Source organism: Erpetoichthys calabaricus, chromosome 4 (genome assembly GCF_900747795.2).
Source record: "Erpetoichthys calabaricus chromosome 4, fErpCal1.3, whole genome shotgun sequence".
Classification (NCBI taxonomy): Eukaryota; Metazoa; Chordata; class Cladistia; order Polypteriformes; family Polypteridae; genus Erpetoichthys; species Erpetoichthys calabaricus.
This window is the reverse complement of record NC_041397.2, coordinates 315,739,799-315,766,855: the sequence shown is the minus strand read 5'-3', so window position 1 is coordinate 315,766,855 and position 27,057 is coordinate 315,739,799. Positions and strand designations below refer to the sequence as shown.

Genomic DNA, 27,057 nt, shown 5'->3' with positions numbered 1-27,057 from the left:
AAAAACAACACTATATTTACTTTTATGCAATCTTAATAATTATTATAACATAATGACTGATTAATGTGATACCTGCGCTTGTTTCAATGAACACAAAAGTTTTATATTCGGCTCAATATTTGACAGCGCAACCCGAAGTTCTTGGTCAAGATCTTTTAAGCATGACCGCTTATCGTTTTTAATTAACACAAGAGTTGAAAAACTTTGCTCACATGAATAAGTCGTCGAAAATGGAAGTAGTGTTAGGATGGCCTTGGCAGAAATGCGAGGATATTCTTTCTTAACGGAAATCCAGAAAACATCTAATGGAACTTCGGTGAAATGCAGTTTTAACGTCCCGTCATTACTTAATTCTATAAATTCCTCTCGAATTTGCAGTGACAGTGCTTCAGTAGAATTTATTGCATTGGTTGCAAAAGGATTTCGAATCCAATCGTATTGTTCCGTATTAATAGAATAAAAATAGTGATCAAATTTCTGCTGAAGCATACTTAAATGTTGTTGGGCCAAATCCACAATTAATTGCTTGTGTTCAGTCGTACTATGGTTGGTCCTTTGGTACATTTCTAAACATCCTTTTTGCAACACTTCCTGCCAAAGTTCGAGTTTTTTTTTTGAACCCCTGTAATTTATCGGAGCACGTCAATATATTCTCATTCCGTCCTTGCATTTTTTTATTAAGTTCATTCAGATGCTCGAATATATCAGCCATGTATGCAAGTTTGGCTATCCAGTAATCATCATCGAGGCGCTGGTATAGTTCGGGCATATTTTGATCTAAAAGAAACTCGCGCACCTCGTAGCGAAGCTCAAACAATCTAGCCAAAACTTTGCCTCGGGATAGCCAACGAACTTCAGTATAAAACAATAAGGATTCATATTCGGCTCCCATTTCTGCACAGAGTATTCCAAAGATTCGCGAATTTAGGGCTCTCGATTTAATTATGTTTATGATTTTAATGCATTCATTCATCGTGTTCAAAACTTCCTCTGGCAAATTCTTGACCATCAATGCTTCTCGACGTATGCAGCAGTGTGTAATTTGTATTATAGGATTTTTTTGTTTTACACAAGAGACAAAACCTTTTTTACTACCCGTCATTGCCGCAGCACCATCCATGCAAATAGCAATGCAATTGCTCCATTGAATATTATATATTTTGAAGAAATCATCGGTTACTCGGAAAATTTCTTCACCAGTAGTTCACTCTGGAACCTCCTTACAAAATCAATAATGTTCTTTAATAAAGTCCTCGTCAACGAAACGTACAATAGCTATCATTTGTGCTTTATTTTTAATATCGGTTGATTCGTCGATTTGAAGCGCAAATTTTTCAGCCAATATCAGTTTTCTAATCAGTGTTCCTAAAATATCGCTTGACATGTCGTGAATACGTCTTTTAACAGTATCGGCAGACAACGAAACTTTATTCACTTCCTTAACTTCATTGGGCCCAAGCATAAGTCGAACAATTTCCATGCATGCTGGTTTAATAAGTGTTTCGCCGATAGTATGTTGTCTTTTCTGACGTGCAATTAATTTTGCAACATGGTAGCTAGCTTCTAAGGCCTTTTCAGAAACCGTAACGGCCGATTTCATAAATTGCTTCTGTTTTTGATTTTGTTCTAAGCGCCTCTGAAAATATTGTTTGTCTTTTTTGGCGTAACTGGGATGGTTTGAATTTAGATGGCGATTTAGTTTACTGGGTGCCATTGCCTCGTTTGATAGCTGATCACCGCAAATGATGCATTGTGGCTTTGGAGCCATTTCGTCACCACACCACGAGAATCCATATCGAATGTAGTCTTCGTTGTACTTCCTTTTCACAATCTTCTTTGTTTTTTTTGCAACACTTGTGCTGGGTTCTTCATCATCTGTACGTGAAGACGAATCTTTTCCACGTAAAAATTTATCCATATTTAAAGGGGTATAAAACTAAATATGAATCACATGAAGAACGTTAACCATACACAATTCAGCAACACAACTAATAGTAAAGAACGATAACTACTGTCGCAAGATGAGTGAATGCCACGTAGCACGACTAATACGTTGGCTTGAATTGAATCTACGTGAGGGCACGGAGCACTCTGCCTATCAAAGCCTACTACGCAGTTGTCTGGTGACTGTGTAGGGCATACGTCGTAGGCGCCAGGCGATGGGATTTATTATTTCAGAGAAATGACACATAAAATTATGAAACCTTTAAAAGGTTATTTACGAAAATATTTAATTGCACGTATTCTCGTTATTGTGTTTCTAAGGAGGACCGTTGAAATATTATTTAGTTAGAAAATTGTCTTATTTGACCGCGGCACACCTGTATCGGCTCAAGGCACACTAGTGTGCCGTGGCACACCGGTTGCGGAGCACTGGTATAGTGCATTGCTGCCTGTCGGCATTAGTTATATATATTGTGACAGATAGGGGGCGCTGTTGTCCCCTTGAACCCTCAGACCACATGTCAGACGCCAGGTAAAAGTCCAAATATTTTAATTTATTATTATAATAATGTGCACAAAGCACCCTCCACTCCACAATATTCAATACTCAATAATCAATCACAATACACAATCCTCCTCTCCCAGCAGCTCAGTCACCCTTCCTCCCAACTCAGCTCAACTTGCTGGGTTTTCCCAGAGTCCCTTATAGTTCGTGAAGTGCTTCTTTTTCTCAGTCCACGTGATTTCATAACACTTCCGGGTCAGGTGAAAACTCCTTCTTTTCTTCATCCCGGAAGTACTTCATCAATTCCATTCCCGTGACTAGAAAGTACTTCCAGGCTATAATAAATATCCTTGTGCCTTTCTGCAGCATCCCCTGGAGGCCCCCATGGTATCCAGCAGGGCTGTAATGTAAAACTCCACTGTCCATGATGCCCTGCTGGAACTCGGGGCACCTCCATGTTGCAAGAAGGGCTCCACCTGGTGGTGTGGGGGTGTTGTCTGGGATGAACTGCCGGCCATATACCACAATTTATATTTTTTAGACATCAAACACTAGAAGCTGCTGACAAACCCTTCTCTTCGTTGTTAGTCTGTAGCAGCAAAAAAAGTAAAAGCAATAACAGTTGTAACAGACGTCACTGAAGTGGATCATGAGTTTGTGTAACGTTAATGAAAATGGCCAGGAGGTGTCAGTAGAGAGGCGAGTGTCAAATGCTTCAAAGCTTCGATACGATTTCTGACACAATTGCTTCAAACGTTTTGATCCTTCATGAGGCTTCACTCCGCCCATCACTACCCCTGGCCGCTGAAGGCGGTCTTGGCTTTACATTGTTTACAGCTCGGTGCAGTTAAAAAGTAGAAAGATGCAAAGCTGTTTTCCTCATCTCTTCTACTATCAAGTACTGCCAACTCAAAAAAAGTTACAATGTGGTAATTTCCGCAACAGTCACATGGACGAATAAATAAAACTTCTCTGTCAGAACGCGCCTGGCGGCAGACGGCTCAGCGCTGTAGTCCAGAGAGGAGGGCTGGGAGAGGGCGACGCGGGGCGCACTTCTATGGGATAGATCGGATTGTTTGTGTTTACTTCTTTTCAATATCAGTAAAATAACTCTGACACAAATAATAACAATTCGTAAAGACAATATAAAAATGGCGTCCACAAACACAGATTTTTAAGACACCAGGTTTTGCCTTAATCAGGCTATTCATGTTAATCCAGTTATGTGCGTGCACACAATCACACTGACTGTTAATGTATATTTCTGAGAAATGAAAGCAGATCCAAATTTGTCCTTGTTTCCATTTAAATGTACATATCAACAAAACTTAAAAAAATAATTTATTACTGTTTTTCCACATGGTAGGGAAGAATGTTTACTTCTTTGACTGATAATGTAGCTTTGTAATTGTTTTTATGTGGCATCAAAGTGTTCATAATGATATTCAGAAAACCACAGCTACCATGTTTCCCCAAAAGTAAGACTGGGTCTTATATTAATTTTTGCTCCAAAAGATGCACTAGAGATTATTTTCAGGGGATATTTTATATTTATTCATGTACAACAATATACATTTATCCAAATACAGTCATGTCATCTTCTTCTGGAATATCGTCATAACTCTCCACATTCAAACCCTGAATTTCAGCCTGAATTTCTTGCTACGCTTTTAGGATCCTCCGAGATCGATGTGTGCGCTTCAATGTTTGATGACTGGTTCCTTGTGGTGAAGCAAAATGCCGACATACAAATGCATTTGTGGTGCTTTGTAAGTGTCGCATATTCCCCAAAGTAATGACACGATACAATTTAAAAGTCTCACATACCATTTTCTGGGTCATCTTTTTTTTTTGCACCTTCACAATACCATCAGAATGTACGGCGGCGTATTTAAGCCACAGAGAAAAAGAAAATAAGGACATAATGAAAATGTCTATTTTGTGATTAAAGTGGAAATTTCAGCTTTAAACTCGAAATGTCCTCTTTAATCCCGTAGGTTACTTTATCATTAAAGCAGACCGTCGTAGACGTCATCTTAAAACCGACCCAGTTGTTAAATCGATACGCGCTTCTGGGGCTTCCTCCTGACCTGACAGCAGCGGCAAGCAGCAATAGATCACCACACAGAACACATTCAATTTATAATATTGATGTAAGAGCCATTTGCCTAGTTATAAGATTCATAGACGTTTTTCTAAGATGACAATGCATAATCTATGGGAGGTTCCTAAAACCCCCGTAAGCAGAACTGTATTGGTATATTCTTACCATTTCTAATAGTTTTGACTAAACATTATTCTTTAGTTAGTGACAGCCTTGCCATGTGTAAGGTATAGAGGGCATACGGTTTTAATCCATGCTCGTGCCCATGCCTATGGGCTCTTTAAGTGTGTGAAGTAACTCGTAAAGATAACGTGCTTATATAAGCACGAAGCTGTATGCTTAAAGCGTACAGAAGAAGATATTAAGAACTTTTAAGTACAGAAATAACTAAAGTTTCTCAAGAAAAGCTAAGTTTAGAGAAGATACATTTTTTCCTTTTTTGCCTTTTATTCTATGTGTGTAACTATTTTTTCTTTTATTCTTGTGTGGATTATTTGCTTTTAACTTTCAATAAATAATTTTAAAATGAACTTTTGAACTGATAGATTTACCCGTGCTCGATCTCGCCTTATACTGCGGCGGCTACACTTGACATCACTTTCGTGATGAAATGCATTAAACAGTGTATGTTACATTTTACAGATAAATCGTTAATTTTGTTTAAATCATGAATACTGCTAATAGTTACACATATGGGGTGGCACGGTGGCAGAGCGGTAGCACTGCTGTCTCGCAGGGAGTCGCGTCCCTTGTGATCCATGCCTGGAGTTTGCATGTTTTTCCTGGTGGGTTTCCACAGTGTGCTCAGTTTTCCATCCAAAGACATGAAGGTTTGGGGATTTGGTGAAGCTTCAATGACACTTGTGTGTGTGTGTGTGTGTGTGTGTGTGTGTGTGTGTGTGTGTTCACCTTGCGATGAGCGGATGCCACTTTGCTTTAAAGGTGAGAGCATAAACCATTTACTGTATATTCCATCTGTTGTAATGACACATGCAGTGCATTTTATTATTACATGGATTGCAAATTGCATCCCAATAGATGGTGCACTGTAAATGTTAATGTTGACTATGCTGAGGTCTATGTTGATTACTTAGATTTTAACTTGAGTTGATTAGATAGGTAACACAGGTAGTTAGTTCATAAAACAGAATGAACAGAGAGCTAATTTTGTTTTTTTTTTCTTTTTCTTTCTTTTTCTTTTTAAGTGCTACCTGAAGACGTTGTTGGAATTTCTGGAAACAATGTGCTCCTCCCTTGTGTTTTCAGTGCACCAAAGCCACTAAATGTGCAAACTGTCCGTTTTGCATGGAATAGGTCGCCAAATATTAACATGCTTATTTTCTCATCTGGGAAAATCAACATAGCCCATGGATATGCGGGCCGTATTTTGTTAAACAGTGAACAAGTAGCTAAAGGAAATTTTTCACTGGTGTTGTTAAATATCCAAAAAACAGATGAAGGGAATTATAGGTGCTACCCGCCTCCAGATCAACTAGCACAAGATGTCAGGCTCACTGTTAAAGGTAAGTAGCACAATGCTGTGTAGCCAGACAAGGGCTGCAGAATTTGACAAGTAAGTGTTAGGAAGTCAGACTCAGTGCTTGCTTGTATGTACTGTATACAGTATATGTAAGTAAAGCTTTCATTAACTTTGGAAAGCATGCTTTAGAAAACAGCTTTGTAAATCTATCTACAAAAACATGTTCCACAATGTCCCATGACTTGCATTTGGAGTAAGTTCCTTTGTGTGGCCTCTGTTATCATTATAATGTTCCAGATCTGTATCCATAAAGTGTACTCTAATACTCTTACAGTATTTTAAGGGAAGTTCAGCGATCTAAATGTCTGATAGTGAGGCATGGCAAGTAATACTTAAAATGGATTCAGAAGCAGTGGCGGACCGTGCATTTCACACCTAGGCCTTCAGTAGTGCTCCGTCTGAATCAACCCGCCCCTCAAAAACTAGTTTATGGTTATAAAAACCATCTTAATATGCAGAAATACAGTATAAAGAGCCGTTGCATCGCAGACAGATAACTCCTGTAGCCACAATAAATGCCTTTATTGAATAGACAAACCAGGGGTGAACAAGTTCCTTTCTACTGCAGCTACAGCCCGTGACACACATAAAAAACATCAATAATAACTCATAAACTTGCAATATTATTTAGGAAAATCGCAACATTTTACTCACCAAAAATTCTGATTATTTGTAAACAAAATCCATCCTCCTCTCTTTCATCAAAAACAGTTCAATTACTGTGTCGTACAGATTATCCGTGCGCTTCAGTTCCATCACGAAGTCCCTTTCTATCGCCATCGAAGCTAATGCTGAAAGTCAAACCTGCCCTGTCGTATTTCTGGCATAAGTTTTAATTCACTTTAGGGCTGAAAATGTCCGCTCGACAGAAGCAGTGGACACGGGAATGCTCACCCCCAAACATACCAGTGTGTACAGCTGCCCCATGATGCTCTCATTCAGATTTTTATATTACACCATCCTATCCAATCAACGGGTCTGAATACGGCAACATTGCCATACGCCTGCTAGAGGGCCCTAGTGAAACCAACTCAAAATCTGATTGGTTGAAGCAACAGTTTAATCGACATCTATTTTGTGTTAGAGGGCCTGCAGAACGGATTGTGAAGGCCTCCTGGCAGACTTCTTTGACTTTGACCCTGCCTGGCAACAAATGATGGCTGAAATGTGATTGGTTAAATGCTTTAATACGAAAATACATGTCTGGAAGCAGCACAGCCATCGGAAAAGCTATGAAAGGAAGCGGACAGACTACAGTAATCCCTCGCTATATCGCGCTTCGCCCTTCGCGGCTTCACTCCATCGCGGATTTTATATGTAAGCATATTTAAATATATATCGCGGATTTTTCGCTGCTTCGCGGGTTTCTGAGGACAATGGGTCTTTTAATTTCTGGTACATGCTTCCTCAGTTGGTTTGCCCAGTTGATTTCATACAAGGGATGCTATTGGCAGATGGCTGAGAAGCTACCCAGCTTACTTTTCTTTCTCTCTCTCTTGCGCTGACTATCTGTGATCCTGACGTAGGGGGTGTGAGCAGGGGGGCTGTTCGCACACCTAGACGATACGGACGCTCGTCTAAAAATGCTGAAAGATTATCTTCACGCTGCTACCTTCTGTGCAGCTGCTTCGTGAAGTGACATGCTGCACGGTGCTTCGCATACTTAAAAGCTCAAAGGGCACATATTGATTTTTTTATCTGTCTCGCGCTGCTCCTGACGGAGGGGGTGTGAGCTGCCGCCTTCAACAGCTTTGTGCCGTGGTGCTTCGCATACTTAAAAGCAAACAGCCCTATTGATTTATTTGCTCCTTTGAAGAGGAAGATATGTTTGCATTCTTTTAATTGTGAGACTGAACTGTCATCTCTGTCTTGTCATGGAGCACAGTTTAAACTTTTGAAAAAGAGACAAATGTTTGTTTGCAGTGTTTGAATAACGTTCCTGTCTCTCTACAACCTCCTGTGTTTCTGCGCAAATCTGTGACCCAAGCATGACATTCTAAAAATAACCATATAAACATATGGTTTCTACTTCGCGGATTTTCTTATTTCGCGGGTGGCTCTGGAACGCAACCCCCGCGATGGAGGAGGGATTACTGTATTTGGAATTATTTAATAAGTATTCATGGACAAAATATAATTAACATCAGTTTGTGATTCAGATATTTTTTTAGGCCATCAGAGAAGGCCTTGAAGGCCCTGACAGCCCGCCACTGTTCAGAAGGATAAATAGACTCATACAGGAGCTGCAGTTTATTCTTGCTGAATCAGGGTAAGTGAAAGAGGGAGAGAAAGAACAACAGTGTGAGGGGGCAATCAGATATATCAGCAATGTCCCATTAAGGAGGTGGAAAGCACAAAACTAAGAGAGTGTGTAATTTTAGCAGGTATTGTCATGAATTGTATCAGTGAGAATATGTAACTAGGTCAAAGACTTTTAACATACAATTTATTATCATTTAATGATAACACCTTTTACTTGGGGGCGGTGCGGTGGTAGCGTTGCTGCCTCGCATTTAGGAGACCCGGGTTCGCTTCCTGGGTCCTGCCTTACGTGGAGTTTGCATGTTCTCCCCGTGTCTGCGTGGGTTTCCTCCCACAGTCCAAAGACATGCAGGTTAGGTGCATTGGCAATCCTAAATTGTTTCTAGTGTGTGCTTGGTGCATGGGTGGGTGTGTGTGTCCTATAGTGGGCTGGTGCCCTGCCTAGAGTTTGTTCCTGCCTTGCGCCCTGTGTTCGCTGGGATTGGTTCCAGCAGACCCCCGTGACCCTGTAGTTAGGACATAGCCTATGGCCTTTTAATTGGTCCAGTAACAATATGGTACATTAAAGCTCTTCTTGTTTAGCGATTTCATTGCTTTCTGACCATTCATAGATAAAACTATTATTAAAAACACTAGGGGGCTCTGCCCCCTGCTCGCTTCGCTCGCCAACCCCTGGCGTTGGGGCATGACAAAGAGTGAGATGTATGAATTAGATATAGAATAGTGTGCAGGTTTGGATGATGCCTATATAAATAAAAAATAGAGTGTTTGGCATAGAGTAATGTTTTATTGGAATATTTCTTTGTATACAACATTAGTAGTAAAGATGGTGTCCTGTCTTTGAATGAGTCTTCCTTGGCATGGAGCATTTATAACTTTAACTTTAACGTCAGATGAACGTCGAACACGTGAGAAGGCAACATAAAGTTGTCCATGTCCAAAAATGGGTTCAGAGAGGTAGATGCCAACCTTGTCCATGGTTTGTCCTTGTGATTTGTTGATGGTCATGGCAAATGCAGGTTTAATGGGGAACTGTCGGCGTTTCAATGTAAAAGGTAATTCCAGGTCAGACCTCTTAAGGTCAATTCTAGGAATGAGAACAGTATTGTTAGCATGTGAATCTGAAAGAACTGTTGCTTGAATAACATTGTGTGTCATGGTGTTGACGACTAACCGTGTGCCATTGCATAAACCCTGTTTAGTGTTAAGGTTTCTTAATAGCATGATTATTGTTCCGTTTTTAAGGGTAAGGTTGTGTTGTGGTCATCCGTCCGGGTTAATAGTGTTCAAATATTCTAAGGGGAAATTCAGATGTTCATTGTCGTCATCAGAGTCAACTTTGTCAGAGCTTAGAAAGAGCCGTGTCTCTCCAGGAAGTAATGAAATGACCTGGTTATTAATGTGATTAACATTAATATTTTTTGGACATAATATAGTGCGTTGTGTTAACCACATATGCAAAAGCAGTATGGGCCATTGCCTTTTGGTGGCCTGATATGTACTCCGGTAGATGTAAAAGCAAATGAACTATTGTAGGATGTAATGCAGTTCATAAAGTTTTTACTTTCAGGCACATCGTTAGTTAGAAGCTTCTGTAGATATTGAGGATATGAATGTAAAGGAGGCAGTCTAATTTGACCCTTTTGACAACAACGTGTAAATTCATTATTTGTATTGCCAGTTGTTTCTTCTGGGAAGTTAAGTGAATGACAATGATTGCAAATGACATTCATTAATCCCAATGAAATTTGCTCAATAGTGGACTCATTATTGAAGGCGTTGTCAGCCAACTGGCGTAAGCGTTTAGCAGGTTTCTGGCATTGATGTCAGCGACGGGCATGTTTTTCTTGTGGCGTTTGAGTGCCGCGTTGTTGCATGTCCATTATTTGTGACGCGCTATTTTTGAGTTTTAATTGATTCGCCTCCGCTTTGCGAAAAGTCCGTTTCAGTCTACGTCGTGCATTGTTTGTATCGAGCCTTGTCTGTTTTTGTATGTCGGTCAGTTGAGTTGTCTGCTTTTGGAGTCTTGCTTGCTTTTTTTCTGGCAGGTTATATGCGCATTTTACACATCTGTGTTCATTTATTCTGTCTCTTCGCTCCCATTTTTGTATGTCTGAGACGCGAGGTCTTTCGGTTTGAACTCGTGCCTGTTTCGATGTAGCACTTTGAGACGCGCGCTGTATGCGTCTACGTTCATTGTGTCTGTCCATTTGGGCACGTCTCTGTAACGGGGTTACTTGAGCTTTGCGTTTTTTGATCCGAGACATTTTTTCTCCCGGAGTTTCCTTTGCGCGTTGTATGCTCCGCCGTGTATTTTGTTGTTTCATTCGTGTTCGTGTGTTTTGTCCCGTTATCCGATCCGAATCGTTTTGTACCCGTGAGCGTGTATTCATGACTTGTTTGTTCCTCAGCGTGCGAAATATGGATAAGTAATAAGGAGGATCGCACTCACTGTTAATATGGAGCCTTTTCTGCAGTTGAACGGTTAATAGTGCTTTATTGCAAGGAGATCCACCTATGCTGCCTAGTGTGAAGGTGTTGAGATGACGTATGTTTAATATCGACGTTTCCTTTAGATATGTGGCTTTGGGTGTCACTTCTTATTGATGTGGGGGGGGTGGGTGAGGATTGTTGTTGCACGAGCGTCTTCTTTCTTTTTGTGTTCCAGGGGCTTGTTGAATCCCCCTCTTTGTGTGTGTCCCGTCCGTTGCTTGTAGGGTGTGTTGGGTGGTTTTTTGTTCTTTTTTTTTGTGTGGGTTCCGTGCGGCGCCTGCGTTTGACTACTTTTTTCTGTGCCTTTTCCTTTTTTCTGTGCTCGCGTCGCCTCATTTCTTTGACTCCTTTTTCCTGTGGTCTTGTCCGCCTCTCGCGGCCCCTCATCCGCCTCTCGCGGCCCCTCATTTCTTGGGGCGCCTGCGCAGTACGTCTTTTTGCGGCTACGGCCCATGGCCGGATGTCCCTGCGTCCATCCGGTTTAGCATTCTCGGTTAGTAATATGGATAACAGAAAACAACTTACTGACCACAATACACTGTTGTGATTATCAACCAGCAGCCTCCATGTGCATGTACCTGCATCACTCCTCCATCAGCGACTCGCTGTTTGTTGTTCACTACTACTGGCCTATTTTATTCCCCTTTTGTATGTAGACGTTTAGACTCATTTACATCCCATTCTAAGATATCTTCAGGAGAAAGAATTAAACAAAAAAACTGTGAAATAAAAACTTTAACAAAGATGCAAACAAGTCAAAATCTTAACTGTGTGAGCTAACACTGATTAAACAGCCATTACTTAGAACCTAGACATAACTTTTTTTTCCGTCAAAATAATCGTATTGGAACTAATGTGAAACAAACCATAAACTCAAGTGCTAGGCATTGATTTAAACTCTAAATCTATTTCAGACATACCTGTATGCCTGTACCAATTTATTGTTTTACCAGTTGAAGTCTTTATTTGATATACTGCATCTTTAATTGATGTTAGCACAGGCTTCAACTTTTAATCTGTATCCTTTGGTTCATTTCTTTATAATGTGCAAAACTAACTTTACTTATTAGCCCGATGCAATAAGGATGAAAGGCAATATCAGCTTCAGAAAGAAAACATTAATTATTTATGTAATTATTGCAAAGTCTACATGAAAAAGGGCTTTTTAAGTGGGGTGCTTGCTGAGCATAGAAACAGGAGACAAAAGATTGTCACCCAGACGAGATGTCTCTATTTAGAAAAAAGATGGCGAGACGTCTGCGGTCTGAACAGAAAATCTAAAGTGGATATGCACCCAAACTTGAAAAGACTCATCTTCCATCATCTGTATTTATAAATAGGTATCTTTCAATAAGACTCTTTTCACGTACTTTTCCTGTTTTTTCTAGCACTGATTTTACTGTATTTTTATTAATTTTGGTTTATAATAGTATTGATTTTATATACTGATATGAGCACTTTATGTAGGTGATTGCTATATTCCCACAGGGGTTAGCAGCTGAGAACAGACGTCACCATTAGGAAGCAGCACAGTAAGTGGGCACCTGCTTTGGTGGTAGCCACAGGTGTAGCTTATTGCTGAAGACAACCAGTTGGTCTGCTTTTGCCAAGCTAGTAAGTCTCTTTGCTTGAAACAGCTCTCCATGTGCAGATAAGGCTGTACACATGGGGCGCTATAAAACAACTATATTAAAGAACAGATACATTCCCTCAACTATATACAAATCTATCACTTTTTTTCACAAACATATTAAGTTGCTCCCTATACTCTTAAACATAAAGGTGGTTCTTAAGAGCGATTCCAGAGTGGAACCATTTTTGGTTCGCAGAAGTCCTATCCACATGAAGGTTCCAGAAAGTACCTTTATTAATTTAGATCCATAACTGGCTCCATACCATAAATAGATGGTAACAGATTTGTAAAATAGCAATGGATCATGAGTTTAAAATGACTTTTGTTAAGTTTAAATAAATAATTACTCATGCATTAGTTGATGCTGGTAAGGCACTGGGTGAGAAGATTTAGAGCATTAAGGTCATCTGGTGTTACCAACAAATAAATCTTTGTGTCATCTGAATAGCTGTGGTAATTCACATTATGTTTTGAAATTATTAGGCCTAATTAGGTAGGTAGGTAGGTAGATAGATAGATAGATAGATAGATAGATAGATAGATAGATAGATAGATAGATAGATAGATAGATAGATAGTTTTTCACACCACTGTATCTATCTATCTATCTATTTGCCCCCTTCCTGATTTCTTATTCTTTTGCATGTTTGTCACACAAAATGTTTCTGATCATCAAACACATTTAACCATTAGTCAAATATAACACAAGTAAACACAAAATGCAGTTTTTAAATGATGGTTTTTATTATTTAGGGAGAAAAAAAATCCAAACCTACATGGCCCTGTGTGAAAAAGTAATTGCCCCCTTGTTAAAAAATAACCTAACTGTGGTGTATCACACCTGAGTTCAATTTCCGTAGCCACCCCCAGGCCTGATTACTGCCACGCCTGTTTCAATCAAGAAATCACTTAAATAGGAGCTGCCTGACACAGAGAAGTAGACCAAAAGCACCTCAAAAGCTAGACATCATGCCAAGATCCAAAGAAATTCAGGAACAAATGAGAACAGAAGTAATTGAGATCTATCAGTCTGGTAAAGGTTATAAAGCCATTTCTAAAGCTTTGGGACTCCAGCGAACCACAGTGAGAGCCATTATTCACAAATGGCAAAAACATGGAACAGTGGTGAACCTTCCCAGGAGTGGCCGGCCGACCAAAATTACCCCAAGAGCGCAGAGACGACTCATCCGAGAGGTCACAAAAGACCCCAGGACAATGTCTAAAGAACTGCAGGCCTCACTTGCCTCAATTAAGGTCAGTGTTCACGACTCCACCATAAGAAAGAGACTGGGCAAAAACGACCTGCATGGCAGATTTCCAAGACGCAAACCACTGTTAAGCAAAAAGAACATTAGGGCTCATCTCAATTTTGCTAAGAAACATCTCAATGATTGCCAAGACTTTTGGGAAAATACCTTGTGGACTGATGAGTCAAAAGTTGAACTTTTTGGCAGGCAAATGTCCCGTTACATCTGGCGTAAAAGGAACACAGCATTTCAGAAAAAGAACATCATACCAACAGTAAAATATGGTGGTGGTAGTGTGATGGTCTGGGGTTGTTTTGCTGCTTCAGGACCTGGAAGGCTTGCTGTGATAGATGGAACCATGAATTCTACTGTCTACCAAAAAATCCTGAAGGAGAATGTCCGGCCATCTGTTCGTCAACTCAAGCTGAAGCGATCTTGGGTGCTGCAACAGGACAATGACCCAAAACACACCAGCAAATCCACCTCTGAATGGCTGAAGAAAAACAAAATGAAGACTTTGGAGTGGCCTAGTCAAAGTCCTGACCTGAATCCAATTGAGATGCTATGGCATGACCTTAAAAAGGCGGTTCATGCTAGAAAACCCTCAAATAAAGCTGAATTACAACAATTTTGCAAAGATGAGTGGGCCAAAATTCCTCCAGAGCGCTGTAAAAGACTCATTGCAAGTTATCGCAAACGCTTGATTGCAGTTATTGCTGCTAAGGGTGGCCCAACCAGTTATTAGGTTCAGGGGGCAATTACTTTTTCACACAGGGACATGTAGGTTTGGATTTTTTTTTCTCCCTAAATAATAAAAAACACCATTTACAAACTGCATTTTGTGTTTACTTGTGTTATATTTGACTAATGGTTAAATGTGTTTGATGATCAGAAACATTTTGTGTGACAAACATGCAAAAGAATAAGAAATCAGGAAGGGGGCAAATAGTTTTTCACACCACTGTATATGTGTATATATATATATATATATATATATATATATATATATTCTCTGCTGCTGCTGCCGTGCCATGTAATCTGCATCTCACGCGGCACTTTGAACATTTAAAAGCCTGTACAGCAGCTGTCCTATTCTTTGTCTTTAATTTCCAGCCCCGGTTAAATACAATACAATACAGTTTATTTTTGTATAGCCCAAAATCACACAAGAAGTGTCGCAATGGGCTTTAAAAGGCCCTGCCTCTTGACAGCCCCCCAGCCTTGACTCTCTAAGAAGACAGGGAAAAACTCCCAAAGAAAACCTTGTAGGGAAAAATGGAAGAAACCTTTGGAAAAGGCAGTTCAAAGAGAGACCCCTTTCCAGGTAGGTTGGGTGTGCAGTGGGTGTCAAAAAGAAGGCGGTCAATACAATACAATACAAAACAATACACAGAACAGAACAAATCCTCAATACAGTATAAAAATAAAAATTTTAGAAGTACGGAGCAGAATTTAACAGTAGATGATATCACATAATAAGATTTGGATATGTTTAGAGTGGACGGCACGGTGGCGCAGTGGTAGCGCTGCTGCCTCGCAGTTGGGAGACCTGGGTTCGCTTCCCGGGTCCTCTCTGCGTGGAGTTTGCATGTTCTCCCCGTGTCTGCGTCGGTTCCCTTTCACAGTCCAAAGACATGCTGGTTATGTGGATTGGCGATTCTAAATTGGCCGTAGTGTGTGCTGGGTGTGTTTGTGTGTGTCCTGCAGTGGGGTTGGCACCCTGCCCGGGATTGGTTCCTGCCTTGTGCCCTGTGTTGGCTGGGATTGGCTCCAGCAGACCCCCGTGACCCTGTGTTCGGATTCAGCGGGTTGGAAGATGGATGGATGGATATGTTTAGAGTCCTTGAGTCCTCATCCATTAAGCGGCCTCCCCCATTTGGCCATTCCACGGCTGACACAGCGTTGGGCCAGCCAATCCGATGAAAGGACCCCTCTTTCCCACGATTGGTTCTTGGCACAAAGTCTTGTCTCACGGGACGTGAGTTCTTGATATTTTTAAGTTTAGAATTTAAATTTAAATCTAACAACAGCACATTAAAGTTCGATAAATTCTGAAAAGATACCAAACATATTTACAGTGGTGTGAAAAACTATTTGCCCCCTTCCTGATTTCTTATTCTTTTGCATGTTTGTCTCACAAAATGTTTCTGATCATCAAACACATTTAACCATTAGTCAAATATAACACAAGTAAACACAAAATGCAGTTTTCAAATGATGGTTTTTATTATTTAGGGAGAAAAAAAAATCCAAACCTACATGGCCCTGTGTGAAAAAGTAATTGCCCCCTGAACCTAATAACTGGTTGGGCCACCCTTAGCAGCAATAACTGCAATCAAGCGTTTGCGATAACTTGCAATGAGTCTTTTACAGCGCTCTGGAGGGATTTTGGCCCACTCATCTTTGCAAAATTGTTGTAATTCAGCTTTATTTGAGGGTTTTCTAGCATGAACCGCCTTTTTAAGGTCATGCCATAGCATCTCAATTGGATTCAGGTCAGGACTTTGACTAGGCCACTCCAAAGTCTTCATTTTGTTTTTCTTCAGCCATTCAGAGGTGGATTTGCTGGTGTGTTTTGGGTCATTGTCCTGTTGCAGCACCCAAGATCACTTCAGCTTGAGTTGACGAACAGATGGCCGGACATTCTCCTTCAGGATTTTTTGGTAGACAGTAGAATTCATGGTTCCATCTATCACAGCAAGCCTTCCAGGTCCTGAAGCAGCAAAACAACCCCAGACCATCACACTACCACCACCACATTTTACTGTTGGTATGATGTTCTTTTTCTGAAATGCTGTGTTCCTTTTACGCCAGATGTAACGGGACATTTGCCTTCCAAAAAGTTCAACTTTTGTCTCATCAGTCCACAAGGTATTTTCCCAAAAGTCTTGGCAATCATTGAGATGTTTCTTAGCAAAACTGAGACGAGCCCTAATGTTCTTTTTGCTTAACAGTGGTTTGCGTCTTGGACATCTGCCATGCAGGCCGTTTTTGCCCAGTCTCTTTCTTATGGTGGAGTCGTGAACACTGACCTTAATTGAGGCAAGTGAGGCCTGCAGTTCTTTAGACGTTGTCCTGGGGTCTTTTGTGACCTCTCGGATGAGTCGTCTCTGCGCTCTTGGGGTAATTTTGGTCGGCCTGCCACTCCTGGGAAGGTTCACCACTGTTCCATGTTTTTGCCATTTGTGGATAATGGCTCTCACTGTGGTTCGCTGGAGTCCCAAAGCTTTAGAAATGGCTTTATAACCTTTACCAGACTGATAGATCTCAATTACTTCTGTTCTCATTTGTTCCTGAATTTCTTTGGATCTTGGCATGATGTCTAGCTTTTGAGGTGCTTTTGGTCTACTTCTCTGTGTCAGGCAGCTCCTATTTAAGTGATTTCTTGATTGAAACAGGTGTGGCAGTAATCAGGCCTGGGGGTGGCTATGGAAATTGAACTCAGGTGTGATACACCACAGTTAGGTTATTTTTTAACAAGGGGGCAATTACTTTTTCACACAGGGCCATGTAGGTTTGGATTTTTTTTCTCCCTAAATAATAAAAACCATCATTTAAAAACTGCATTTTGTGTTTACTTGTGTTATATTTGACTAATGGTTAAATGTGTTTGATGATCAGAAACATTTTGTGTGACAAACATGCAAAAGAATAAGAAATCAGGAAGGGGGCAAATAGTTTTTCACACCACTGTATATATATATATATATATATATACCAAACATATATATATATATATATATATATATAAAGGTGTTAAAATAAGCCCAATTTAAAGCAAGACAAAAACGTGCCGTAAAAACGTCAACGTTGCACTTCCATTGCACACTTCCATTGCACTTTTGGGCTTAGGATTTTGTATACATAGATATATAGACTAAACAAAGTACAAACTTCCTAAATAAATGCTGGAAATTGATTTTATTTAATAAATTATTCATTGAATCCCACCCAAAGCCAAGATTGGTCTTCAGAACAATTCATGTACCTTTCTAACGTTGCTGCTTCATCTTATGTAATCACATTACCAGGCGGTTATATTATGTAAAAAAAAATTAAAGTGTTTCTCATCAATATATTTTTCTCACAGGCTTTGAACACAGTTTTTGGGGTTTTTTGAACAAGAATGATTCAGAGTTTATAAATATTTCTTTTGAAGTCACTATTGTAATCGTTACATTTTGGTGTAGACCACAATATCTTTATGTTTGTTCCTTAGGTACCACCATTTTGTGGTACCATCACTGGGAGAGGATGATCGGTTACAAGAGATGAGGCTTGGGAAGTTGAGTGACAATTTGTGATGGGATAAAGTCCAGCATTGTGTACTTTACTTCACCGTAATGTGGATATTGCACATCAACCTTTGGGGAAAGCACTTGTTGTTGATTGTTGGATTTATGATCTCTTTTATAGTTGTCCTCATCTCCAGTTTAGCAATTCCATTTTGTTTTCTTGCCAGTTCCTTTTGAGTTTCTGGTTCTGAATTTTTGCTTCTCTTTTTGACCACATTACTGTCCTTGTCTTCATGTATTCTTTGTGCCAATTTAGTTTCCCTTATGTTACAATCAAGAAGGGACAGAAAGGGTCAGACTGAGCAGAATGTTTAGTGTGCATTTCTTGTAAAATAATCTAAATAAATATGATGGTTACATATCATACATTGAAGACATCCTCATAGCTATGTCAGTCAGTGATCAAGCAGGAGAGAAGTGGGGTCTGCACCTGACAGGAACTCATCCTTCTTACATCATTGTTTGCACACCACAGCAACCCAATATTTTCCATTTTTATTTATTTATTTTCTTTTTATTTAAATTCAGAGGTACAAAGAAATATGATAGAATAAATACTCAATCATAGCAGCACTTAAAATACTTTGAAAAGAAAGAATAACACTTTAAGTGCTAAATTTCAATAGTGATAAGCATTATGAGCAAGAATAACAGTCCATTATTTATGTTTTTAAGAGTTATAAAAGTGCACAGTGAAATACTTCATCTGACATATGTCATTCAGATTGTTTCCTTTATATTTTTGCACTACTTTAGGGAAAAAATAAAATAAAATAAAGAAAGAAAAAATTGCATTATTTCACAAAGATATTGCCTGCTGCTGCTGCTGGTGTCCTAGTACATGTGCCTGCTTTAAGCATATTATAGGCATGCATTTAGTTTTAATCAGACAGTAAGTTCAGCACAGACATTTTAACATAGTGGTAAGCATGGTAGCACAGGGCTGTCATTCCTGCCTTACAGTGCTCGAGTCTGCATGGAGTCTGCAGGTTCTGCCAGAACTGTGGATGATTACCAGTATTCAGTGTTAGAAACAGGTAATGTAAAAACAATACTTCTCAATTAACAAAATAAATGCAGTCCTTCATGTGCTTTGGAGTAAATAAAATGCATCCCCGTTTTTCCATCCTCAACATTTTGTGGTATGACCCCTGTACCACCAGATCACAGTTTTTCAAAACACCTATAGCAAACAACTGGATTAAAACTAAACAGGCACTGCATTTATAGGTTTCTGATACCGGATTGCATGTTGCACACCATTTTCCAATTGTCTGTTTTCTTCTTGTATTACACCCGGTGCTGCTGCGATAATCACTGCCTCCCACTGACCCAAACTGGGACGATTAAATTCATCTCTCACTCCATGCAGGATTAAACGTATACTTATAATATAACTTTGCTTCTTGTCATGCTTAATGTCTTTCTCTAGTAGCTGTCACTAGACAACCGGAGCACATGCATGTATTATATTGCACAGACAGCAGCATGCAAGACCTTATGTAAAAATACAAAATTTTTTTTAGTGGCAGGAATAAGTTTCCACATATTACTCCCAATAAAGACCTCAAGTAAATTACTCCAAATCAAGCCCAGGCAACAGAGGTCTATTAACAGCTACACTTCTTTTAAAAACTAATAGGGTCTGCTTCTGTAAATGCTTGTTTAAGGTTCACTCATTTTACATTCAAACATATATCAAATGCTTTAAATTAAAAAACATATAATGACATTCGATTGTATTTTCACCTCAGACTATTGCTCTATTTTACTTTATTTCTCTGTAATTCCTTAATGATTCATCTGTTTGCTCAGATTGCATTTTGGTAAACAGTGCAGAGTTGTACTAAGACTGACTCATTAGGATTACAACACTAAACAACAAGCAAGGTGTTAAATGCACACATTTCAAAGTGAACCTTAAAGTTTTCGTGTTACATTAGTCATGTAGCAGATGGTGTTCAGCAAAAACAGATTTTTTTCTGCCTAGTTGTCTCTGAAAATAGCAAAATTTGATTTTCTTTGTTCTTCATGAGAATTCCTTAATCTCAAACAGATGATAGCAAAAAAAAGGATAAGTGCTTAAGTATATTTTGAAACCTGTGAACACAGAATACAGGCAGTCAGTGAGGAATGCATTAATCTCAAAAACATAATGTTTAATATTAAAAAAGCAAGCTCAAAAAATACAGTACTCAAATAGTAACTGGCCTAGCCTTACACATAGCGGAGCACAAGAACAGGAGTTTCAGGAGATAACCAGCGACTGTTTTTAACCTAAATGCGGCCTAACTTTTAGCCCTTTTCTGCTACTTTGATTTAACTGGTTATAAATTCATCATACTTCACTTCACAATACAGAGTAGACGTTTCTCTTTTAGAATTCTTATTACTGTAGAACTAGTTATATTACATACATATATTACAGCAGAATACATTACACAATTCAGTAACATTTTTACCAAAAAATGCACTTTGAACATTATTAGTGATGGAATGCGTTTCCCAAAAGTATCACTAATGGTGTCAGAAACAACTAAAAAAAATGGTTATGAAATATCTGCAATCAACAGGGGCCTCATGCATAACACTATGCGTAGAATTCACACTAAAACATAGCATACGGACAAAAGCGGAAATGTGTGTATGCACAAAAAAATCAAGATGCATAAATCTGTGCGTTCGCCAACTTTCACGTTCTCCCGCTTCATAAATTCCGGTCAGCATGAAAAGTAAAGCATGTGCACGAACCTGCTGCCACTTTCTAAACTCCTCCCAGAATTACAAATATGCAAATCAGTATAAATAGTTCTTAAGCTCAGTGTTCTGTGGAAAGGCAATGGCAAAAGCATGGGGGGAAATAGAAGAATTTCAGCGAATACCGAGTAGAGGCAAAGAAAAACGTACTATTTGTTGGTTTAAACAGTGGTATAAACAACAAAAGGAAGTTGATCAAGTGACATAAAGTGTCGGAAAAACTCGAAAGCTCAAGTTCACAAAGTTACACAGTGCCCGAAATAAAAAAGTTGTCAGATATCAAAGTCACCTTGAAAAGGCAAGTCGTAGCCCACTGTCTGAGTGTCATATGAAAGCTTATTAGAGTACAGAGAAAAAAATAGGCACACAGTGGGGAAAAAAGCCCGAAATGTCAACTTTAATCTCGAAATTTCCACTTTAATCATGTGGTTTATTTTGTCATTAAAGTAGAACATCATAAACTTCATCTTTAAATCGTTTAATTTACTAGTTTCTCAAATCCCATCGTAACTAAAGTAGCACGTTAAATGCTTTGTTTTGTATGTGTTCTATGTGCTCTGTGTGTGTGAATTACTATGTGCTTCTTAAACGGGCTCTCTCTTCCTCTGACAGGACACAGAATCCATTACATTCGTGATATTACAGCTCTCTGAATAATTAAAACACTGAGATGTATACTTGATATCATTTTCATGATAGGAATTAAAGCATGTTAGTAAACATGGGAACACGGTGTCACAGTGATAGTGACGAGCTGGCGCCCTGTCCAGAGATTGTTTCTGCCTCACGCAAGATGCTTGCTGTGCCGTGCGTGACCTTCAATGAAATGATTTATTGCAGCAGTACTGTCTCTTTTAAACATACTAATGCCCAGTTCCTGTCCTTCCTTTTCTTTCTCCAAGTACCCAATCACCACACAATCAGCTCTGTAGTAGATGTCAAGCCATCTGTAAGCTTAGAATGCCGATTCTTCCAACCTTTTAAGGAACATTGAAATATCTTCATAGTACATGTTTAATTATTCTATCCATCTATCCTTCTGGTGTCGCACCAGCACCAGCAAGAATATAGCATGAGGCAGGAACAATCCCTGAACGAGGCACCAGCTCCTTGCTAGCGCTGCGACACCATGTCCTCACATGTTTATTTATTAACAATATAGATTATTTAAATGGTGTTAACATTTTATCTGTATAATGTAATAAACATGGGATTCAGCGGGTTGGAAAATGGATGGATGTAATAAACATGTTTTGCTGCATTTCATCTTAAACATGATATCGTCATCATATGTAAATAAGTGCTTTATAAAGTGGCTCAGGTTGTGCAATATTATAACTGTAGTGCAAGTTTACAGTGAGGTGATTGTACTAATAAGTACAAACGGTTCTACAAGGAGCACTTGATGGACTGAATGAGTGTGTTTATAGTTCTTGGGATGAAACTGTTTCTGAGCCTTGAGGTCAGGACAGAAAAGGCTCTGAAGCGTTTGCCGTATGAGAGCAGTTGAAATAGCGCAGCATGGCTGAGGAAGCGTTTGCTTGATGCTAAATAAAGATAATTCTCTTTTTCTTTGTAGAGCTGTGTTTTCACACTCAGATAACAGTGTGAGGAACAACGCTAAAGCAGCTATGGTATTTGGAATAGTTTGGCCGTTCCGTGAACCATTATATTGTTACAGGTTAATTACAATCAGATGCCTTAAACTAATAAAAAATATGCGGTTAATTTCAGTGTATTTGATAAAGCCGAGTCAGGGATGTGGATCTAAAAAAGAAAGGGAAACCACACTGGAACAAAAGCACTGCTTTGACGCTGGGTGCTGCCAGTTTGCAAAACCAAGCGGAGAACTTGCATATGCCAAGCATTTAGCTGGCGTGAAAATGTGCGTGGCTTTATGCCAAATTTAGGTTTTATACATCGCGATGTGAGTGTGGAAACGGGAGTATGCAACATTTTTGTTCGTACGCACCATTTATACACGAGACCCCAGGTCTACTTTTACAAGGTGAGCTAAAATGAAGTACTGCATTTCTTAAGGTCATTGCAAAAGGTAGAGGCAGCTGAGTGGGTTGGGGTGAGAGGGGCTCCTTTAATAGGCGATCCATTGTAGTTTTCAGTCAGCCACATGCCTTGCTCTGATGTGCACCGTGCTTTGGCAGTCGAAGCGTTCTTCAAAAACAACAAATCCATCATTACCATGCAACACGCCTTCCAAACGCACATCAGCATTCTTCCTAATGCTGACGTCCCAAATCGGAAAACAATTCTTCAATGGGTGGCTAAATTTAGACAGACAGGTATAACATTGAACAGAAAATCTCTAGGCCATCCTCGGATTGTATGAATGCCTGAAAACATCCAAACTGTAAGGGCATCAATTCTGCAGCATTCTAGACATTCAGCGTGCAAACCTGCTTCTGCCTTAAGCATTTCCAAAACATCTTTGAGGAGGATTTTGCATGAGGACCTTAATTTCCATCCATACAAAATGATGGCAGTTCAGGAACTCAGTGAGAGACACTGAGAGAGCCATGGAGAGTTGTGGGCCAACATTCTACAAATCGTTCATCGAGATACCATTGTCATGTGCAGCAATGAGACACATTTCCATTTGAATGTTTGCGTAAATAAGCATTGCTATTGGGTTGAAACCAACCCTCGTGAACTTCATCAGAGACCCCTGCACAGTCAGTGTGTTACGGTTTGGTGCGCAAGTTTCGGAATTTGGCATTGTAGGCCTTTACTTTTTTGAGGAGGAGGGAGCAATGGTCACCGTCACTTTAGAATGTTACATTGAACTGCTAGAGACCTTATTGCAAACTGGAAGAAATGGATGTGGTGGATTCCTGGTTTCAACAGGATTGAACAACAGCTCCTACAGTATGGAGACCCATGCAAGTTGTTTCCGGGTGTTTCCTTAGGAGGCACTAGCTCTCCGGAAATGTGTTCTTTTGAAATTGTGGTGTTTTAAGTAACCGAAAAATATAGAGATATGATATTAAAAGGCGATATCTCTCTCCACCCCCCCCTACCCCCATAATGATATGGCGGTGCAACAATCACGAGAGAAAAAGATATACCTTAGCTTTCTTTACTGACGACATTACGCGGCATTATAGACGGAGGAAGCCATAGCATGACAATTATCAAGGTGGGAATTTGATGTATACAGTCTTCCATTTTCCGTCGTTGCGCTAAAAGGTTTTTCAGGACGAATAAGTGGTTCACCTGTCCACATGCTTCAAAGTGTCTTGGCAGCAGTCCAAGCCTTATATACTGGTTGCTCCACGTGCAGGCTCTCTCTCTGGTCTCCAAACAAGGACAGGAAAGGACTCAACCCCACCTCCAAAAATACAGGAATAGAACAATGCCTACTTGCAGTTGTCTCATTCTCCCAACAAGGAAAGAAGATTTTGTACTGACAGAGGACAGATGTATACTATTCTGTCTTTAGGCTGACTATACATTCCTCCAGCTGTCTTTGGCTATCTAGTCCTATGCTTGGCTCAGCAATTCTAAATGCTGAGCCCCTTTGTACTAAATCTGGCTCAGCTATACATGTACAAAGAAAAGCAAAACAGACTTTAAAATGTCTGAACAGAGACAGTGACATTAAACTTAATATTATAACACCGGGGAAGCTGATCTCCCTGTGCGGTGATGTCAGGTAGCCTTTATGTTTGCCTAATCTCGCTCCGTGCGATTTCTTCTTGTGCGGTCATCTCAAGTTGAAGGTGTACACACGCCAACCTCAAAATCTTGAAGCCCTCAAGGCCACTATTCGCCATGAAATGGCCGAATGAGTCATGCAAGTGTTCAGAAATCATCTCAAAGAGTGTATCACTAATGATGGCCACCACCTTGAAAACATCGTTTTTAAAACAAAGTGGAAAAAAATCTATTTTGTATACCCTTTCTTGTGTCGTAATGAAATGTATTTTATCTTGTAGCATTTTTGTGGAATAAATGTTTGAAATGTGGTACTTCTTTTTGTCTCATCCTGTACTTTTTTGAAATACACTGTTACTTTTATTTCTCTTTTACTGCCTGTAGCATTTAAAAAAGACAACAAGCTGTGACTTCTTTATCAATCTCTCACAATCAATAGGCAGTAGAAAGGCACAGACTACCTTGCTGTAAAGAGCAGAAGCTGAATGACCAGCCCATCATTTTCATTTACAAACAAGCAGTTCAATTGTTGGCAAGTGAAAGAGGACACTTTAGTATCGACATTGAGATTGTCCTATCTTCTGATCAGCACAACATTGGAAAGCTGAATTGTCCCTCTTTAAGCCAATCAGAACAGGACATTTGAGCATATCAGAAGGATGGTTAGGTTTCGCTGTGATGCATGGTGGCATCCATCGAGAGGGCAAGGCACTCCGGTGACTGTCAGAGGTGGCAGCTCCGGGGAACTGCAGTGACAGATGAAGTGGCAGTTGTTACTCTACAAGGTAAATTGAGATATGGCAGGCTGTATTTGGTGGATCTATTTGGGCATTCTAACAGCAGAAAACTGTCTTTCAAGAGAACACGTGGTTTTAAATGTGATTATTTGCATTTCCTTTTCAGTTAATCACCCTAAGACACTGCTTTTGTTTGAAGGCATGGATTTTTTTTTTTAAAGAATTATTTACTGAAATTACTTACTAAATGTATACACTGTTTTGCACATCTCTGTAGAAACAATTTAATTCAGGGCCCTCTTCACGTTTAAGTACAATGGCCACTGGCTGGGGGACCCAGGAGCATAGGGGCCCACGATGTTTCTGATGCCTATTTATATTTGTATTTTGCTATCAAAACAGGGGCCCCAGTAGACTACTTTGCCAGGGAGCCTATGTGGCTGGTAAGACGGCCCTGCTTTAATTCATCTGATTTTAATACAATCTGCTTCACTTTTAAAAAGTAAGCCTTACTCATTTGCTCACTTGCTCTGGTCCATTTTCTGTCATGACTTTCAATGCTCTGGATAAAGAAAGGTGACCATCACTCAGAGGTGGGTAGTAACGAGTTACATTTACTCTGTTAAATTTACTTGAGTAACTTTTTAAAAAAAATATACTTCTAAGAGTAGTTTTACTATACCACACTTTTTACTTTAACTTGAGTACATTTGTGAAGAAGAAACGCTACTCTTACTCCACTACATTGGGCAACACTCGAATCGTTACTTTTTTCCATTAGATATGCTATATTTTTGCCAGAGAGAAGACACCAGTGGATCTACTGCATGACTGTTTCACCACTCAGACATAGCAACAATAATCAGAAGACTCCAGGCAGTCACATGACCTCACACAAACTGTGGCGGCATAGCGGCACAAACACCTCACAGACAGCGGACAGGGAAAGAAAGAATACATGAAAAATGAGAGCCAACTCCTGCTGAAGCTTAACCATCAGTTCACAGAGCGAAGAACAAGCAGGTTTTAACTGAACATACACAGACACAGACAGTCGAGGTAAAGTGAGACTTGTTGGACGTGCACAAGCTGCCTTGTTCTAATGTTATTTTCTATCAGCTGTACTATTTGGATGGCAAGAGACTATGCAGTATTCTACTGTCAGTGTACAGTCTGTATATCTTGTCACTGTAAGTACTTTGCACTGTTCAAACATACATGTTACCTACTGTAGGTATTGGCTTCAAAATCTTTGTTGTGAAAAACTGAGATTTGGAACTTTGTGTTATTTGTGCATCTTTATTTTATAAAGATTTTATTTATTTTTACTCATTTTTTATTTTATTATTTGGAAATAGCAGAATTTGCACATTATTTTATATTTTTGTCTGTCTTATTACAACATTTCTAAAAAATAAATCATTTATTATGATCAAACAGTTACTCAGCACTTGAGTTGTCTTTTCACCAAATGCTTTTTTACTCTTGCTTGAGTTATTTTTTAGATGACTACTTTTTACTTCTACTTGAGTAATATTATTTTGAAGTAACGCTACTCTTACTTGAGTACAATTTTTGGCTACTCTACCCACCTCTGCCATCACTGCAGGTCATCACAGGCCGACTTTAGAAGCTGGTGAATTTTGTACTTTTATTTATATACTCCAGACTTTCTACACTCTTAGCTTTTCATGATGTTGTACACAATAGGAATATAAGCCACAGTGAGCCTTGGAGGACATCACCTGCAGCCTTCCTCCTCAAAACGGTGAAACCCAAGGGTAAAAGGATGAACTCATCTCCGGAGTTCTGCCACTGTGTTTGAAGGTCTCTAAGTGTGTCCAGTATTACATGTTCCTAAAACCTTTT

General features: G+C 39.6%; 2 protein-coding genes across 2 annotated transcripts in view; one reads left to right on the top strand and one right to left on the bottom strand.

The window, feature by feature from the left end:
• The window catches only part of LOC114669708 (CD276 antigen homolog), a 258,191-nt gene that overhangs the window by 21,043 nt on the left and 210,091 nt on the right, over positions 1-27,057 (top strand). The gene's annotated exons all lie outside the window — the stretch shown is intronic.
• The window catches only part of LOC114641113 (CD276 antigen-like), a 49,802-nt gene continuing 42,272 nt past the window's right edge, over positions 19,528-27,057 (bottom strand). The window contains exon 5 of the mRNA XM_051926033.1: positions 19,528-20,122. The gene's annotated coding sequence lies outside the window, so the exon portion shown is untranslated. The remainder of the gene's footprint in view (positions 20,123-27,057) is intronic.